The following is a 19,886-nucleotide window of genomic DNA, read 5'->3' on the forward strand; positions in this document are numbered from 1 at the left end:
GCCTGTGGGAGGAGATGAGCTCAGGGTCTTCCTACTCCTCCATTTTCCATTCTATTCCTTTTATGTGTGGGGTGCTATAGTTGTTTTACAATGTTGTGTTAGTTTCTGCTGTACAGCAAGGTGAATCAGCTATATGTATACATATATCACCTTTTTTTGGATTTTCTTCCCATTTAGATCACCACAGAGCACTGAGTAGAGATCCCTGTGCCATACAGCAGGTTCTCATTAGTTATCTATTTTATACATAGTAGTGTAAATATGTCAGTCCCAATCTCCCAATTCATCCCAACCCCCTTTCCCCCCTTGGTGTCCATATGTTTGTTCTCAACATCTGTGTCTCTATTTCTGTCTTGCAAGCAAGTTCATCTGTATGATTTTTCTAGAATCCATATATATGCGTTAATATACGAAATTTGTTTTTCGCTTTCTGACTTATTTTGCTCTGTATGACAGTCTCTAGGTCCATCCACGTCCCTACAAATGACCCAGTTTTGTTCCTTTTTATGGCTGAGTAATATTCCATTGCATATATATACCATATCTTCTTTATCCATTAGTCAGTTGATGAGCATTTAGGTTGCTTCCATGACCTGGCTATTGTAAATAATGCTTCAGTGAACATTGGGGTTCATGTGTCTTTTTGAATTATGGTTTTCTCAGGATATATGCCCAGTACTGGGATTGCTGAGTCATATGGTAATTCTATTTTTAGTTTATTAAGGAACCTCCATACTGTTCTCCATAGTGGCTGTATGAATTTACATTCCTACCAACAGTGCAAGAGGGTACCCTTTTCTCCACACCCTCTCCAGCATTTGTTGTTTGTAGATTTTTTGATGATAGCCATTCTGACTGGTATGAGGTGATGATACCTCATTGTAGTTTTGATTTGCATTTCTCTAAAAATTAGTGATCTTTTCCAGTGCCTGTGGCCAACTGTATGTTTTCTTTGGAGAAATGTCCTTTTAGGTCTTCAGCCCATTTCTTGATTGGGTTGTTTGTTTTTTTTGGTATTGAGCTGTATGAGCTGTTTGTATAGTTTGGAGATTAATCCCTTGTCAGTTGATTTGTTTCCAGATATTTTCTCCCATTCTGAGGGTTGTCTTTTCTTCTTGTTTATAGTTTCCTTTGCTGTGCAAAAGCTTTTAAGTTTAATTAAGTTCCATTTATTTATTTTTGTTTTTATTCTCATTATTCTAGGAGGTGGGTCAAAAAAGGTCTTGCTGTGATTTATGTCAAAGTGTGTTCTGCCTATGTTTTCCTCCAAGAGTTTGATAGTGTCCAGTTTTACATTTAGGTATTTAATACATTTTGAGTTATTTTTGTGTATGGGTTTAGGGATTGTTCTAATTTCATTCTTTTACCTGTAGCTGTCCAGTTTTCCCAGCACCACTTATTGAAGAGACTGTCTTTTCTCCATTGTATGTTATTGCCTCCTTTGTCATAGATTAGTTGACCATAGGTGTGTGGGTTTACTTCTGGGCTTTCTATCCTGTTCCATTGATCTATATTTCTGTTTTTGTGCCAGTGCCATACTGTCTTGGTTACTGTAGCTTTGTAGTACAGTCTCAAGTCAAGGAGCCTGATTCCTCCAGCTCCATTTTTCTTTCTGAAGATTGTTTTTCCTATTCGGGTTCTTTTGTGTTTCCATAAAAAATTTAAGATTTTTTTGTTCTAGTTCTGTGAAAAATACCATTGGTAATTTGATAGGGATTGCATTGAATCTGTAGATTGCTTTGGGTAGTATAGTCATTTTCACAATATTGATTCTTCCAATCCAAGAACATGGTATATCTCTGCATCTGTTTGTGTCTTCTGATTTCTTTCATCAGTATCTTATAGTTTTCTGAGTACAGGTCTTTTACCTCCTTAGGTAAGTTTATTTCTAGGTATTTTGCTGTTTTTGTTGCAATGGTGAATGGGATTGTTTCCTTAATTTCTCTTTCTGATCTTTCATTGTTAGTGTATAGGAATGCAAGAGATTTCTGTTCATAAATTTTGTATCCTGCAACTTTATCAAATTCATTGATTAGTAATTTTCTGGTGGCGTCTTTAGGATATTCTATGTATAGTATCATGTCATCTGCAAAGTGTGACAGTTTTACTTCTTTTCCAATTTTGATTCATTTTCTGATTGCTGTGGCTAGGACTGCCAAAACTATGTTGAATACTAGTGGCCAGAGTGGACATCCTTGTCTTGTTCCTGATCTTAGAAGAAATGCTTTCAGTTTTTCACCATTGAGAATGATGTTTGCTGTGGGTTTGTCATATATGGCCTATATTATTATTTATTATGTTGAGATAGGTTCCCTCTATGCCCAGTTTCTGGAGGGGTTTTATCATAAATTGTTGCTGAATTTTGTCGAAAGGTTTTTCTGCATCTATTGAGATGGTCATATGGTTTTTATTGTTCAATTTGTTTTTTTTTTTTTTTTTTTTTGCGGTACACGGGCCTCTCACTGTTGTGGCCTCCCCCGTTGCGGAGCACCGGCTCCGGACGCGCAGGCTCAGCGGCCATGGCTCACGGGCCCAGCCGCTCCGCGGCATGTGGGATCCTCCCAGACCGGGGCACGAACCCGCGTCCCCCGCATCGGCAGGCGGACTCTCAACCACTGCGCCACCAGGGAAGCCCTGTTCAATTTGTTAATATGGTGTATCACATTGATTGATTTGCGTATACTGAAGAATCCTTGCACTCCTGGAATAAATCCCACTTGATGATTGTGTGTGATCCTTTTAATGTGTTGTTGGATTCAGAGGCTAGTATTTTGTTGAGGATATTTGCATCTATGTTCATCAGTGATATTGGCCTGTAATTTTCTTTTTTTGTGACACCTTTGTCTGGTTTTGGTATCAGGGTGATGATGGACTCGTAGAATGAGTTTGGGAGTGCTCCCCTCTCTGCAAATTTTTGGAAGAGTTTGAGAAGAAAGGGTGTTATCTCTTCTCTAAATGTTTGATAGAATTCACCTGTGAAGCCATCTTGTCCTGGACTTTTATTTGTTGGAAGATTTTTAATCACAGTTTCAGTTTCATTACTCATGATTGGTCTGTTCATATTTTCTATTTCCTCCTGGTTCAGTCTTGGAAGGTTGTACCTTTCTAAGAATTTGTCCATTTCTTCCAGGTTGTCCATTTTATTGACATATAACTATATGTAGTAGTCTCTTATGATTCTTTGTATTTCTGCACTGTCAGTGGTAACTTCTCCTTTTTCATTTCTAATTTTATTGATTTGAGTCCTCTCCCTTTTTTTCTTGATGAATCTGGCTAAAAGTTTATCAATTTTGTTTATCTTCTCAAAGAACCAGCTTTTAGTTTTACTATCTTTGCTAGCATTTCCTTCATTTCTTTTTCATTTATTTCTGCTCTGATCTTTATGATTTATTTCATTCTGCTAACTTTGGGGTTTGTTTGCTCTTCTTTCTCTAATTGCTTGAGGTGTAAGGTTAGGTTGTTTATTTGAGATTTTTCTTGTTTCTTGAGGTAGGATTGTATTGCTATAAACTTCCCTCTTAGAACTGATTTTGCTGCATCTCATACGTTTTGGGTCGTTGTGTTTTCATTGTCATTTGTTTCTAGGTATTTTTTGATTTCCTCTGATTTCTTCCATGATCTCTTGGTTATTTAGTAGCATATTGTTTAGCCTCCATGTGTTTGAATTTTTCACATTTTTTCCAGTAATTGATATCTAGTCTCACACTGTTTCAGTCAGAAAAGATACTTGATACAATTTCAATTTTCATAAATTAACCAAGGCTTGATTTATGACCCAAGATATGATCTATCCTGGAGAATGTTTCATGAGCACTTGAGAAGAAAATGTATTCTGTTGCTTTTGGATGGAATATCCTCTAAATATCAATTAAATCTATCTGGTCTATTGTGTCAATTAAAGTTTGTGTTTCCTTATTTATTTTCTGTCTGGATGATCTGTCCATTGGTGTAAGTGGGGGCATTAAAGTCCCCCACTATTATTGTGTTACTGTTGATTTCCCCTTTTATGGGTGTTAGCATTTGCCTTATGTTTTGAGGTGCTCCTATGTTGGGTGCATCTATATTTATAACTGTTTTATCTTCTTCTTGGATTGATCCCTTGATCATTATGTAGTGTCCTTCCTTGTCTCTTATAACAGTCTTTATTTTAAAGTCTATTTTGTCTGATATAAGTATTGCTTCTTCAGCTTTTTTTTTTTTTGCATGGAATATCATTTTCCATCCCCTCACAGTCAGTCTGTATGTGTCCCTAGGTCTGAAGTGGACCTCTTGTAGACAGCATATATATGGGTCTTGTTTTTTTGTCCATTCAGCCAGTCTGTGTCTTTTGGTTGGAGCATTTAATCCATTTATATTTAAGGTAATTATCAATATGTATGTTCCTATTACCATTTTCTAAATTGTTTTGGGTTTGTTTTTGTATGTCTTTTTCTTCTCTTTTGTTTCCAACTTAGGGAAGTTCCTTTAGCATTTGTTGTAGAGCTGGTTTTGTGGTGCTGAATTCTCTTAGTTTTTGCTTGTCTGTAAAGCTTTTGTTTTCTCTGTCAAATCTGAATGAGAGCCTTGCTGGGTAGAGTAATCTTGGTTGTAGGTTTTTCCCTTTCATCAATTTAAATATATCCTGCCACTCCCCGCTGGCCTGCAGAGTTTCTGCTGAAAAATCTGCTGATGACTTTATGGGGATTCCCTTGTATGTTATTTGTTGCTGTTTTAATATTTTTTCTTTTTATTTAATTTTTGTTAGTGTGATTAATATGTGTCTCAGCCTATTTCTCCTTGAGTTTATCCTGTATGTGACTCTCTGCGCTTCCTGGACTTGATTATTTCCTTTTCATGCTAGGAAAGTTTTCAACTATAATCTCCTCAAATATTTTCTCAGACCCTCTCTCTCTCTCTTCTTCTTCTGGGACCCCTATAATTCGAATATCGGTGCGTTTAATGCTGTCCCAGAGGTCTCTGAGACTGTCCCCAATTCTTTTCATTCTTTTATCTTTACTCTGCTCCATGGCAATTATTTCTACCATTCTATCTTCCAGCTCATTTATCCATTCTTCTGCCTCAGTTATTCTGCTATTGATTCCTTCTAGAGTATTTTTTTTCTAGAGTATTTTTAATTTCAGTTATTGTGTTGTTCATCACTGTTTGTTTGTTCTTTAGTTCTTCTAGGTCCTTGTTAAACATTTTTTGTATTTTCTCCATTCTATTTCCAATATTTTGGATCATCTTTACTACCATTACTCTGAATACTTTTTCAGGTAGATTATCTATTTGCTCTTCATTTATTTGATCTTGTGGGGTTTTACCATGTTCCTTTGTCTGCAACATATTTCTCTGTCTTCTCATTTTGTTTAACTTGTTGTGTTTTGGGTTTCCTTTCTGCAGGCTGCTGGGTCGTAGTTCCTCTTTCTTCTGGTGTCTGCCTCCAGTGGGTGAGGCTGGTCCGGTGGCTTGTGTAGGCTTCCTGGTGGGAGGACTGGTGTCTCTGTTCTGGTGGGTGGAACTGGATCTTGTCCCTCTGATGGACAGGGCCACATCAGGTTGTGTGTTTTGGGGTGTCTGTGAGCTTAGTATGGCTTTCGGCATCCTGACTTCTAATGGGTGGGATTGTGTTCCTGTCTTGCTAGTTGTTTGGTGTGGGGCATCCAGCACTGGAGCTTGCTGCCCCTTGGGTGGAGCCGGGTTTTAGTGTTGAGATGGAGACCTCTGGGAGAGCTCTCACTAATTAATATTCCCTGGGACCAGGGGTTCTCTAGTGGTCCAGCGTCCTGGACTTAGCTCTCCTACCTCAGAGGTTCAGGCTCAAAGCCAGGCCAGAGAACTAAGATCCCACAAGCCACGTGGCTTGGAAGGAAAAAAAGGAAGAAAGAAAGAAAACGAACAGACAAACAAAACCCCAAGTCAAATGGTAAAAACAAACAGACAAAAACACACAAAGAGACACACAGACACACAAAAACAGAAAATAAAGGGAAAGAGAGATAACTGAAAAGCAGAGAGCAACCAAACAGTAAATGAACCTGAAAACGAAAACAAACAATAAAAATGAAACTAACAAAGACAAAAAACAAATCAAAAGCAGAAAGTAAAGTAAAAAAAAGGCAAAAAAGCATAAAACAGACACACAAAATGATCAAAAAAATAAAAACAAAATAAAAGAAATAAGAAAATAAAAGGAAAAAACACAAAAGTAAAGTAAAAATAGAAAATATAGTTTAAAAAAGATAAAATCAAAGCCAAACAAAGAAAAAAACAAGGAAAAAACACAATATAACAAAAAAGTAAAGTAAAAATAGAAAAAAAAATAGAATATATTAAAAATAAAAGCATAAAAAATAAAAGAATAAGAAAAAGGACAATGACAGAAAAAACCCAACAACAACAACAAAAATAATTGTAAAAATGATAACATTTTCCTGAGGCTTCAGCTGTCAGTGTCCTTGCCCCCTCAGTGAGCCACAGTGAATCCCTGCCTCTACCTGAAGTCCTCCAAAATCTCTAGGTAGTTCTCTGGACCAGCTGTAGGCACTTTGGGGCCAGCTCAGACTCTGAACTGTCCCAACTCCTGTGTGTCCTTGCCTCCAAAGTCCACAGTTACCTACAAAGTCCACAGCCTTAATTGTGGGAACACTTGTCTATTCAGATATTCTATAGATGCAAGGTTTACCAAGCAGATTGCAGGGATTTAATCGGCTGCCCCTGAGGCTGCACAGAGAGATTTCCCTTCCTCTTTGGTTGCACTGCCCCTGGGGCTTAGCTTTGGTTTTGGCGCCACCTCTGCTTGTGGGCCACCCTCAGGCATCTGTTCCCCGCCCAGGCAAGAAGGGTCGAAAGCAGCTGCTGATTAGGGCTCACTTGCTCACTCAGGCCAGGGAGAGGGAGGGATACGGCAGTCACAACTGGGATGTGTGAGGACTGCCTGTGGCGGCAGAGACCAGCAGGAAGTTGCAACAGCCTGAGGCGTGCTGTGAGCTCTCCTGGGGAATTTGGCCCCAGATTGCAGGGCCCTCGGCAGTGGTGGGCTGCACAGGCTCCTGGAAAGGTGTGGGCAGTGACCTGCTCTTGCTCACAGGACGTTTGGTGGTAGAGGCAGCAGCAGACCTGCCTCTGGGGTCCAAGATAGCAGCCGCAGCTCACTCCTGCCTCTGGAGCTTGTGTAGGTTGTGCCCTGCCACCTGTGAGTGCACAGAGATAGAAGCTCCTGTGGCAGGCCTGCTCCTCTCCTTGCGCACCCCCCAACAGTGGTCTCTTGCCTCTCTGGCAGGCCCAGGTTTCTTCCCAGACTCCCTCAGCTGTGGTGCATTAAGCACCCTCAGGCTGTCTTCACACAGCCAACCTCAGACCTCCGAAGCCCGAGCCTCAGCATTCAGCCACCACCCACCCCAGCGGACGAGCAGACAAGTGTCTCAGGCTGGGGAGTGCTGGTCAGCACTGACCCTCTGTGCAGGAGTCTCTCTGCTTTGCCCTCCACATACCTGTTGCTGTGCTCTCTTCTGAGGCTCTGAAGCTCCCCACCAATCCCCGCCAGTGAGGGCACTTCCTAGTGAGTGGAGACTTTTCCTCCTTCACAGCTCCCTCCCAAAGGTGCAGGTCATATCCCGATTCCTTTGTCTCTTTCTCTTTTTTCTTTTTTCCTTTGCCCTACCAGGTTACATGGAGATTTTCTTGCCTTTTTGAAAGTCTGAGGCCTTCTGCCAGCTTTCAATGGAGGTTCTGTGGGAGTCGTTCCACATATAGATGTATTTTTGATATATCTGTGGGGAGAAGGTGATCGCCACATCTTACTCCTTTGCCATCTTGAGAAGCTCCCCACTCCTTTTTAAAAATGTAATGTTTTCTCATGTGTTTCTAAGAATATTAAATACAGGTTTAGGGGCTTTTATTTCATTTTCTCTTGTTCCCTGCATTATCTCTCTTCCAGGTTCCTTTTTTGTTTTGTTTTTTTTAATTGATTCTGTTTGTTTGGAGGCTGTCTTTCTCAACTGAGGTTTTCCTCAAATATCTTGTGATTCCAGCACCCCATTTACATTTCAGAATAAATCACTAACTACTTGGCTAGAAGATTTGTGTGTAATGGGTGGAGTTTGTCAGTCCTCATTGTAAGTGAAATAGGAACCAAGGTAATCATCTGAGAGTGAAAAAAGAGAAGGAGATGTTCAAGTTCTCTCTCACACCTAAATTATGATTTTGGCTCCATTGTTTATATATGGTTCAAACTCTAGATCAACCTATTTAGCACTTTAGAGCAACTTCCTGTCAGAACCTCGTAGAAGAGACTTTCTTCTTATTTTAATTTCTTTCTTTTGCTAGCTGTTGAGGACTCAAGGAAATTTTAAGCTAAAGATCCCATTTTCTTCTTCCTTTATCGAAAACAGAAAGAAAAACACACACACACAATGGTATAGGTCCCAGATTTTTATGAAACTTCCTGATAGTCTTCAAATCTTAAAAAGAATGTTCTCAACTCTAATCCAACTAGTTATTCATGCATTAAAAAAATATTGAAATATCTACCACAAGCCAAGAACTCTATTACCCTTTGGGTTTACAGTTATAAACAAAATAGATACAGTTCTTGTCCTCATGGGCTGAATGTCTTGTGGGGGAGAGAGACAATAAACAAGTAAACTAATGTGGTGCTCCAAGGACAATGATGCTTCAAGGATAAAGGATGACATTGCCTGAAAAAGTGTCAGCGTTACACCCCCTACTGGACTCTTAATTGCCCTCCCCACCATGTTGTAATGTTTACAAAATTCCTGAGCCCACCTGGGCAATGCTCACCTGGGAAACAGGACCTGTCCCAACTAAGGAAAGGCATATGTCCTGTCCCACTCCCACTCTATAGAAGGAAGGTATATGTGCCTTGACCAATCAGTAAACGAAATTTTCACCTTGGACCATTCCTTTGTTTTCTGGCCATAAAAACTGAGCAATAGCACATGTTCGGGCTTGAGTGTCCCAGACTACTAGGAAGTCAACACGCTGTTCTGGCAGCGACCCTGCCCTCCAATAAATTCTATCTTCTTTACATTCTGCCTTGTGTCTAGAAATTATTTTCCAACCCTCATTCAGACCACGATAACTAACAAATAAATATACATTTACAAATTGTGATAATTTGACAAAACTGAACTGGGTACAATGACTGTGAATAAGTAAGACCCGCTTCAATAAGGTGGTCAAAGGCTGCTCCAAGGAGATGAAATTTAAGTTGAATCTGGGTCCTCTGAGACCATTTACTTAATTTTTAACAAAAAATAATATATATGCACAAAATTTAATAGTTTTGTTAATTACGTATTATCATTATATATTAACTATGCTTCAAACCATTCAATTTTTCTTATGTGAATAAGCCCTCTTTTTTTTTTTTTTTTTTTTTTTTTTTTTGCCGTACGCGGGCCTCTCACTGTTGTGGCCTCTCCCGCCGCAGGGCACAGGCTCCGGACGTGCAGGCTCAGCGGCCATGGCCCACGGGCCCAGCCGCTCCGCGGCATGTGGGATCTTCCCAGACTGGGGCACGAACCCGTGTCCCCTGCGTCGGCAAGCGGACTCTCAACCACTGCGCCACCAGGGAAGCCCAAGCCCTCTTTTCTTTCTGAACACTTTAAAACAGTTAAGACATAAACAGATTATTTTAAACTGAAGATATGCAGCAGTTTCTTGCTTGTTTTGAACTCAGTTTGCAAAAGAAATCAGTTTTCCACTTAATCAGAATCGATGTCTCTCTCTCACTCACACCAGGAGATGCTGGTATCAGGTCACACTCCTCTCTCTCTGTGTAGACTTCCTTATCTCTGTGTCTCACAGGGTGACCCTCTTCTCACATTCTTCCTCTTGGCTTCTCCACATGTCAAGGTGAAATCTATTTAATCTGCAAAGCTCCCAGGATCAAAAAGAGAAGAAACTCTTTCCTCAAGGAGCAGAGTAGGAAGGAACCTGAATAAACAATGATCACAGGTTAGGAATTGGGTAAAAGGAAGAGAAGAAAAGAATTGGGAAGACAGGGAAACAGGGGAAGGAGTATTCCAGGAAGAAAAGTCAGAGGTGTGAGTGGGCTGGAGACCCCTTGAGGAAGCTGGATCTGGGGATGGAGCTGAAATGTTCTCCAGGCCCCATAGAGAAGGAGGGAGAATGTTAATGTCTGAAGCCAATTATCCTGTTTCCTTGTGTCCCATTACACCCAGCCTAGGCTGCCCCTTAAAATCTTGTCAGATTCACACTTCAGACACCTATTATTACATGCTGTGTATTGGAGATGCAGAGAAGGGTAAGCATGGGCTTTGTCATGGTTCAGTGGAGAAGACAGACACATGCACAAAGGCCATTATACAGCACGCTCAGTGCTCTCCTAAAGTCATTTACTAGGGTTAGCCGCAGATCGTGATGATTGTAACCGTGAGTTCCCCAAGGGGTGGGAATATATCCAGACCTCTTCTTCACTGTATCTTCAATGACTAGAACAACACAGGGTGCCTTAAAAATGCTCTGTAAATGCATGTTGCTTAATGAAGAAAGAGGTGCAATAATATTTATACCTTAGATAGTGGGCAGACATCATAGGGTTTTTTTTTTGTTTTTTTTTTTTTTGTTTTTTTTTTTTGCGGTACGCGGGCCTCTCACTGTTGTGGTCTCTCCCGTTGCGGAGCACAGGCTCGGCGGTCATGGCTCACGGGCCCAGCCGCTCCGCGGCATGTGGGATCTTCCCAGACCGGGGCACGAACCCGTGTCCCCTGCATCGGCAGGCGGATTCTCAACCCCTGCGCCACCAGGGAAGCCCCATCATAGGGTTTTAAGCGAAAAGAAACACAAGCATGGCTTTCATTTAGAATTAATCCCCTAGCAGCACAGTCAGGAGGACGATTGGGAGGGGAGGGGAGTTAGGAGACCAGGTGAGGAATACGTGAAGTGAGGATGGTGTGAGCAAGGGCTGGTAGCGTGAGGAAGACGAGGGCTCCTAATAACCAGCTTTCTGCCTTTGGCAACAGGAAGAAAACAAGGGGCATGGGGAGAGGCATGGGCATGGGGCAACATCAGTCCTGGGAAGGACTGTGACCCGAGAGAAGAGGTCCAGGAGAGAAAAGCCCACATGGCTGAGGAGAGCAGGTCGAGGGTAACAAAATTGAGGAGTAGCCCCTGAGATTACCTATCAGGATGCTACAAGGGCAAACCACCACAAGGGGTTGAGGAGTGAATAGCTGGTGAGGAACCAGAGACAGGGAGCAGAGACAACTGTTTCAGAAGTCAGTGGAGAAGAGGAGAGGAACAGGTGTGTTTGGACCGAGGCAGTTTCCTGTCATGGCCTGTGGAACCCAGGAGAGGCCACCCTTGCCCACCAGAGGAGCACAGCCCTGTTACCCTCTCGGAGCAGCTCTAGGCAGGAGTAGGGGCTGAGGCTTCTCTGAGGACACAGGCAAGGAGGTCTGGGACCCCTCCTCAGTGGGCTCTGCAGGACTGAGTGGGGATGGGGGAAGCACCTTCCCTCAGGGAGTGCCGGGAATGAGCCAATACCCAGCTGAGTCTGCTGCAAGTCCAGGCATGGGGGTCTGGGGCCGACAGAAGGTGGGCAGAGTGGGATGGTAGTGCCAGAACCCTCATCTCCTGCCACCCCAGAGATGCTCCCTCCTGCAAACTAATCCTGCCCTATTTTTCTTTAACCACTCCTAGAACCCTGAGGAAGGCAGGCAGGGATGCTGTGAATCTGGACCGAGTCTGCAGTGAAACGTTCTCAGAAGGAAGCAGTTACCTGAGCAGAGGGGCCTGACAGGGATGGAGTGGAGCTCTGGCTGATGGGGTTCTTGGCAGTACAGCGATACCTGTCACTGACCCCAGATCTCCAGTACACGCTGAGAGTGGTCCCCCCGTGAGACACAACTGCCCCCTGGCCTTGGGGGTCCCAGCTATACTTAACATCCTCTCCAGCCTTGTCCATCCAGCAAGCCAGGGTGATGAAGCAAGTCCCATCCTTCATGATCTGAGAGCTGGCCGTGATATTGGGCTCTTGCAGACTCTCTGTTCCAAGAAGGGATAGTTCAAGCTATGAGAAGGCTCTGGCTTGGCCAAGCAGAGGAGAAGAAAGGTCAGAGTTCAAACGTAGGCCCTCTACCCCCCACCCCCACCATAGCCGCGCAGGGTGAAATCCTTGGTGTTGTTGATCGGGGGACTCTGCAGAGTTATCCAGGCTTTACAGGAGCCAGAGTCCTGCAGCCTCAGGGAGCTGATCTGAAGAGAGTAGTCGTGGCGGAGGACACTCACTCTCTGGGTTCTTGACCACACAGGTAAAGTTCAGAGCACTGTTCCCAGGTCTCAGGGAGACACTGAGGACAGACCCTCCGTGGGACACAACAGTCCGGGGCCCCAGGGGTATCCAGCTGTAGGTCACAGTGCCTCCTCTGCTTTCTGCCATGCATGTTAGGATGACGAGGCAGTGTCCATTCCCACTCATCCTAGAGCTCACTGTGACACGGGGCCGGGCCAGCTGCCCTTTGTGTGCAACAAAGAACGAACGGAAGACTGGAAAACTGCTCTGGACCTTCCCTTCACAGGGCAGAAGCAGGAGGCGTGGCTGCCAAGACCCTGCACCACCCTGAATATACATAAGGAACAACAGAGGCAGAAGCTGGCCACGTCTATTCTCAAGCTTTGGGCTTTATAAGGCATGTCACTTAATATCTCCTCAGATTCCCAGAACAATCTTATGAAGTAGGTAGGGAAGGTGTTATATCTACTCTATTAAGTTACTTGCCCAGAGTCTCATCGATCCTAAATCCAATGGATCTGACCTCAAACTGAATTCCCACCCTGCACTGAGTAGATGAAGGCTGTCTGTGCGGGCAAACAAGGAACCGTGTTGTAATTACATCTTCCTCCAGTAGGGGGCTCTGCAGTATACACTGAGCTTCCAGATGCTGAACCAGGCTCCCAGAGGAGGTGGCCCTATGCCTTTGAGGTTTCTCCTACGTCCTTGCATTCCCTTCCACCTCCACTCCATCCCTTCTCACCCCAGGACCAGGCACCCAGATGCTCTCCTTAATGTATCCAGAGTCTCGTTATTTGCCCACCAGCCTCCCCAGGCCAGAATCAGGACGGTTTGAGGGCAGCAGCAAGAACAGTTGCAGACAACAGACAATCAGGACAGGCAACAAAGCCACAAGGCTTGGGAGAAGACTGCTCTGCCATTGGGCCTCTGCCCTGGGGTCCACCTGACAGTAGCCCCAGGGGCAACTCAACTGTGCAAAATAGGACAACACAGCCCGGAATGTCCCCCAGGAGAAGGCAAGCTGGACATGTCCGCTGCTGGGTAACTTCCTGCTGCCTCACTCCAGTGTGTCTTCCATAGACCAGGCCCTGGGATCCAAACCCTTCCCCTGCGACCCCTCCTGCAGGCCCTTGTCTCCTCAGTGTCCTCTCAAGCTCAGGAAGATAAATACAGGGACATATGAGAAATCCAGGGTGTGGCATTGGGGTACCTGAGTTCTATTCCCAGCTCTCTGCATCTTTCTAGCCCTCTGTCACGGATATGTCATTTTTTTCTCTCTGAGACTCAGTCTCCTTAGCCTATAAATCAAAACCCCTTTCCTGCCTGTCAGCAAGGCTGTCACGAACCGCCACTGACTTGGGAAATACCCTGTGAAGGACGAAAGCCTGGCGCCTTATCATCACTCTTGCCCCAGGAGCCCTCTCTGGAAGACCCCACCTCTGATTGGTTAGCACAGCTTTATATCCTGCCCAGAACGCGCACTGAGCTCGTCTTCCCAGAATGACCATCAGCATAGTGAGAGGGCCCTCCCACCACCCCTGGGGTGGACAGTCCTACCCCAGGTCCCAGCAGCCCCTCACCCAGTGTTCCCTCGCCCTGTCTGAGGAACAGGCCACAGCCATTCCAGGCCAATTTATGGCAGAAATGCTTTCTCCCCAACCATGTGAACCTGACCTTGGCAATTCCATCATCCCCGACTTAAAAAAAAGAAAAAAATGCCTTCACCTAATAGGAATATTTCCTGTCACATAACCCAGGAAGATGTCTGAGAAGGATATCCACTTTCTCTCCATCACTTAGCTTCCCATGTTCATCCTCATTCCTCATTGGTACCTTTCCTGCTACCCACTGTAGAGGAACAGCTCTGCCATGGCATCATGGTGACCTTGCCTGGTGAACTTGCCATCCATGGCCTCCTTGCTCCTCAAGCAAAGACTAGAATCACGGCTAATCCGAGTCTTGCAAAAGGCCTTGTGATCCTCCCAGAACACGACAGGAGGGTGGCCTGTGAGGAATTACCTTGAAGCCATCTCCCACAGGCCTCCCACTGGTCCCTCCTGGGAGGCTGTCATGAGCAGTTTGTCATGGGGTTCAGGGCTTCCTGCTCCACCCTCGCAGAACAGAGCTGCTGACTACAAAACCTCTTCTCTGAAGTCTAGAATTTATTTCGCAGCAACGTCTGTTATGCTCATCCGGTTCCTTTGTTCTCAGTGTCATCATTTCTGGGGTGTGGGATGAGGACCTTTGGCCCCTCTCCCTCTCACTACCTATATAAGTAATAAGCTGTTTGAATCTAAAAGTACCTGACTGTGTCTTCACTGGCCGATCTTGCTGCTGCATATGCCTGACACGCCACCCCACCCCCACCCCCACCCCCCGACTCCTTGTCCCCTTTGTAGTTTCCCCTGCCAAAACAATCGTTTAAATTTCCTTAAATGAATATGGTAATAGTGTTCTCGTACATCTGTACAGAGCTTTACAAAGTTCTTTCCCATGAATTTCATTCTCACAGAAGGTAGTGTTCCTATTGTAGCAAGGAGGGAGCTCAAGGCCACACAAGTAGGTTGTGGCAGAAGCCAGTTCTCAGGGCCTGAAATACCATTCTCTGCCCAGACCCAGCGGTTCTGCTGCAACTGGTCTGGGACACGTCCTGGGCCCCGAGATTTTTCAGGATATTCTCCCAGGTAACTCTATTTTCCATGTTTTTCCTCAGTGAGCACGTGTTAGCCTTTTAATTAGAAAATGATAAATGTAACCAAAGTGGGAAAGGCTATAAAAATGACTGAAAGACAGTCACCACACACACACACCTGTTGTCGTTCCCCAGACACTCACCATAGACGTGCAGGCTGTACCCCCAGGCGTGGGTGATGCGGGAACTCCACAGATTAACGTGGGCTCGGTAAGACCCTGCACCCTCCCAGCTCAGGTGGCTGATCTGCAGGGAGCAGCCTGGGCCCACCACACTCAAACGACCCCAGTACTGCGTTTCTGCCTGGTAAAAGGTGTCTGGCCCTCCAGCTTCTACCAAGGTTACCGTGGCTATTACCCCGGGGACCAAACGACACATCCAGTAGATGCTCTCCACCTGCTGTCTATCCTGCAGCTGCAGGGACAAAATGACAGAACCCCCCTAGGGTCCCAGTTACCACCATGGGGGCTGAGTCCTCTCTGGAAGCCCCTGGTCCTGCAAACACAGAACAGAGGCTTCAGAGGCAGCCTATTACATTGGAGGCCACAACAGGCCTGAGAGGGAGAGTCAGGGCCATGATTATTATTCCTATTTTATAGGTGAGAAAACAGAGACCCACAGAATTTAGGTGCCTTGCTCAAGACTACATAGCTAGTTAGGGATAGAACTAGAACACAACTTGGTCACTCCTCCACACCAAAGTGGTCTCCTTCAGCATTTACATTAATTAACATATAAGGAAATAATCAATGAAGGCTGTCCTAAGGGTTGCAGGTACTAAGTGTCATGGAGAGTAAGCAAAATTCTTGGGAGGGGCCTATGGGTTCGGTGATCCCTGCTGTTTCTGTGAGGCACTCTCTTGCCCATTCAGGGACTAGGACCAGAACTCACTTAGCCCAGCTCCATCCACAGCAGGAACTGCTTTCCAGCATCCCCCATAATTGCTTATTTGGCCACTTCTGAAACAAAAGCCAGCTCCTCTGAGGCCCAGCTAGGAATCTGGGAACATATCTTTCCAGAGCAGGAGGGATGGTGCTGTGCTAGCCAAGCCAGGTTAAGCGTGGTCCGTGGGACAGTCATTTGGATACCAGCCTATACTGCCCTTGAGAGAAGAGTGTAACACCAGGGCACTAGTCAGACTGCCCAAGTTCAAGCCATTGCTCTACCAGGTGCTAGCTGTGTGATCTTTGGCAGGTTACTTAACCTCTCTGAGTCCTGGTTTTCTCACCTGTGAAACAGGGAGTGCCATCTTCCAGGATTTTGTGAGTGTTAAATGAGATAATGCAAGTAAATGCCTCACTACGGTATTATTAAGATACTTAACGTCACTGAAATAAGTTGGTGACTGCATCTTGTTTGCATCCTTACCAAAACTAGTCAGTGCTCTTGCAGAGAAATGTAAGAAAAACCACTCCTAAGTAGTGCGACCCACCTCTATTTTTGCAACACCGACACAGTCCCAGGAGGCAGAAAGTCTGAAACTGACTCAGGTCTGCTGCATAGCTGTTCAAAGAGAAAAGGCTGCCTGGCCCAGGGAGGGATGCAGGTCCTGATTCAAACTGGAATCTAGAAGCACTGGCCGCACCACTGATTCCTAGGCCTGGTGGTGAGGTTTTTCTGCTGAAAGTTGAACTGAGAAGTCCTGTGATAGTAGTTGTGGAGACAAGGGGTAGGAGAGTGGTTGCTGTCTTGTGGGAGTGGGGATTCCACACTGTGGGGACGTACAACATCCTGTGTGCCCACCAGAGAATCCACTTGACGGCCTGGTGTTCATTTCTTCCATGGAGCTCTTCTGGCTCCACTTGGAGGACTGTGCAAATCGGCTGGAAGCATGCCAAGGCAGTGCTGGCACCAGATGGATCTTTCTCATCCCAAGTTGGCCCAGGACCTAAAGTCTGGCCTGGAGGAATGTCACCTTGACCAAGCAGCTATGGTCACCCTTGCACCCTTGAGTGCAGTAACTCGTTAAGCCTAGTTCAAGTGCTACTTCCTTTCTGGAGCCTTAGCTGAGCTCCGTATTTCCGGTCTGGCCATGCTTTCCTTCTAGTTTCCTTCAGCCTGTGCTTTTGTTGGCTTGTTTTCTTTAAAGCTTTTACTTCATTCTGCCTCATACAACTAGCTGGGTTCTTTGTGTTTCCCCATAGTTCATGAGCTCCCCAAGGACAGGAGAAGGTAGAAGGGAATTAGTAACTGAGCAATAAAGTAAAGTAAGGCTGATGGTTTAGCCACGTGGTTAGGTGCAGTGGGATGTGTGTAGAGCTTCCCTTTCTGAATCCTGTCTCTGGATTCGATGAGGGAAAGAGACACAAAGGGATCAGATCAGTACATGAAATGCCAGTGCCAGACACTGCTGAGGACGTTAAACACATTATTTTATTTAACTTTCCCAGCAAACTAGTAAGGTCCGTCTTTTTATTCCCACTTCACAGATGAAGACCATGAGACTCAAAGAGCTTAAGAAAATTACTTGCCCAGAGTCACCAGCTAGGAAGCAATAGAGGTCACATGAAACCCAAGTTCGCCTGACCCCGAAGCTTATGCTCTGTTGACTACACCGTGCTGTCATCAGCAGAACTGCACCACACCTAATTCCTCCCCGTGTGCCACTGACCCCTTTCCCCACCACACACACACAGCACAGGACCAGCACACAAGAGGCCTCAATAAATGTTTCTGGAATTGAACCGAAGAAATATGAACACTTTTTAAGGCAGGACCTGTCTCACCCATTCTTTTGCCACGTGCCCTAGGGATGTCCCTGTGAACAGTGACCTCCAAGGGCCTGGCCTGGATGCCACAGAGGAAGGGAAGCTCACAGATGTGCTTGTTGCTTCATGGAGGGATATGAAAGTGGAGGCAAGGGGAAGCTCCCAGGAATCCGGCATCTGAGTTTCAATTCTGTGACTTTGGTTGGGGACACTGTGGCTCTCTGAGTTTCCTTGCTGCTGCTGCATTCCCACAGCTGGGCCGTGCTGACTTCCATTCTCACAGATCACCAGCTGTGTGCCAGAAGATGTCACCTAATCTCTCAGTCCATCGTCTGTAAAATATGCTTAATACTACCCACCTTATCTATATCACAAGATTGTTGTGATATAGATCAGATCAGATAGGGATCAGATTATTTAATTTCTTTCTTTCTTTAATGAATTTGTTTATTTAATTTTTTATATTTGGCTGAGTTGGGTCTTCGTTGCTGCGCGTGGGCTTTCTCTAGTTGCGGTGAGCGGGGGCTGCTCTTCATTGCGGTGCGCGGGCTTCTCACTGTGGTGACTCCTTTTGTTGTGGAGCACGGGCTCTAGGTGCGTGGGCTTCAGTAGTCGTGGCACATGGGCCTAGTTGCTCCGTGGCATGTGGGATCTTCCTGGACCAGGGCTCAAACCTGTGTCCCCTGCATTGGCAGGTGGATTCTTAACCACTGCACCACCAGGGAAGCCGGGGATCAGATTATTTTAAATTTGAGTAAAAGTTCTTTATAAACTGCCAAGTTTTAAACACATTTAAAGGATTCTACAGCAGGCTTTAGGGGACACCCTAAAGGCTGGGGTGGTGGCCACCCTGAAAGCATGTGACCCTGATAACCAGTGCAAGCTGGTTTTCTCCTAAATGAGGATGAAAGCAAAAGACTGAAACCCTGGAAACTAAAAGCAGAACCTGGCCCCTCACCATGGGTTTCTTAAGAGCTCTGTTCCTCTGGCCTCCAGTTCTCAAGCCTGTTTCCTGCCACCACCCAGGTCCTTGGGACCATGGGAGTGAGCAGTAAGAACCCAGAGGGACAGGAACAGCCACAAGGTGCCAGGTTTGAGATCCCCTACTGGAGTCATTTATGCGACAGGAAAGCCCAATTCACAATAAAGGTAACTCTCAGAGGCTCGGGGGAGAGAGCATAAGAGGATCATGCTTGAAATGGCAAGATGCAGGTGAGGTCCTGAAACTGGCTGTGGCAGATCTCCTATCTCATGCCTCCACCATCGGTCTGTCTGGGGACTTCCAGGGTCCTTGTGACTCACCAGCAGAAGTGTGAAAGTGACAGGACACAATCTGGGTTTGCATGGTCTGAGATGACAGCACACACACCCCTCATACACGCACACACACACACACACACACACACACACACAGAGTCTGGCTCCCAGTGAGGCAGCATCTTCAGTGAAAATGACCCATTGCTGGAGAAACCCAACATGCAGGCAGATAGAGGTGCCTGGGAGGCAGTGGCAAGGACAGACTTACCAATGAAAAGACCTAGGAGGAGCGAGGACCACAGTAGAGAAAGGCCCATAATATGCAGCAGACTAGCCTGCCTCACGACAGCTGACAGACTGTGCGCATGGAAATATCAGCCCACAAACGTTTCCCATTTTTAGACTTCACTGCTTTAATCACATGTAGTTTTTGAGTCACATGCTATGAAAATAAGGGGATATGAAAGAAAGAAGTGTGAGAGGCAGCAGAGTGAGCTATTTAAAAGCCAAAGCTGACGACGTATAGTAAGGGCTTAGTTCCTACACGCTTGGTAAGTCCATGAGCAGACACGGAGTCAACAGGCAGAGAAGAACGAGCCCAGAATGGCCCAGAAACAAAAATGGGAAAGGCACAGGCTTGGCTGTAGCTTCTTAGGCACAGAAACAAGGCTGGAAGAATCCAGGGGACAAGACTTTTGGGACTGCCTCTACCTCCAACCACGAAGGACGACCAGATCATCATTTTACTCTCTTGCCCTGTTAGTGGTACGGTTGAGGGAGTTGTGTGAAAAGTCCTGGTGTTCCCCTCCACACCAAGGAGTCCTGATGGCTTTGCTAGGCTATGCAGGCTCCTCTGACAACTCCATGAGAATGTGATTGTGACTAGTGTCACCTGTCACTAGTCACAATCTAGTCAGAAGTAAGGCTCCCTTATTCCTTGGACTTTGATAAGTATCTCCCTGGCCTTCCG

At 45.4% G+C, this 19,886-nt stretch overlaps 1 pseudogene; it reads right to left on the minus strand.

Moving 5' to 3' along the window:
* Positions 1-9,593: 9,593 nt before the first annotated feature.
* On the minus strand, positions 9,594-19,284 carry LOC116764358 (annotated as a pseudogene).
* Positions 19,285-19,886: the final 602 nt, after the last annotated feature.

The sequence above is a fragment of the Phocoena sinus genome, chromosome 1, assembly GCF_008692025.1.
Source record: "Phocoena sinus isolate mPhoSin1 chromosome 1, mPhoSin1.pri, whole genome shotgun sequence".
NCBI lineage: Eukaryota > Metazoa > Chordata > Mammalia > Artiodactyla > Phocoenidae > Phocoena > Phocoena sinus.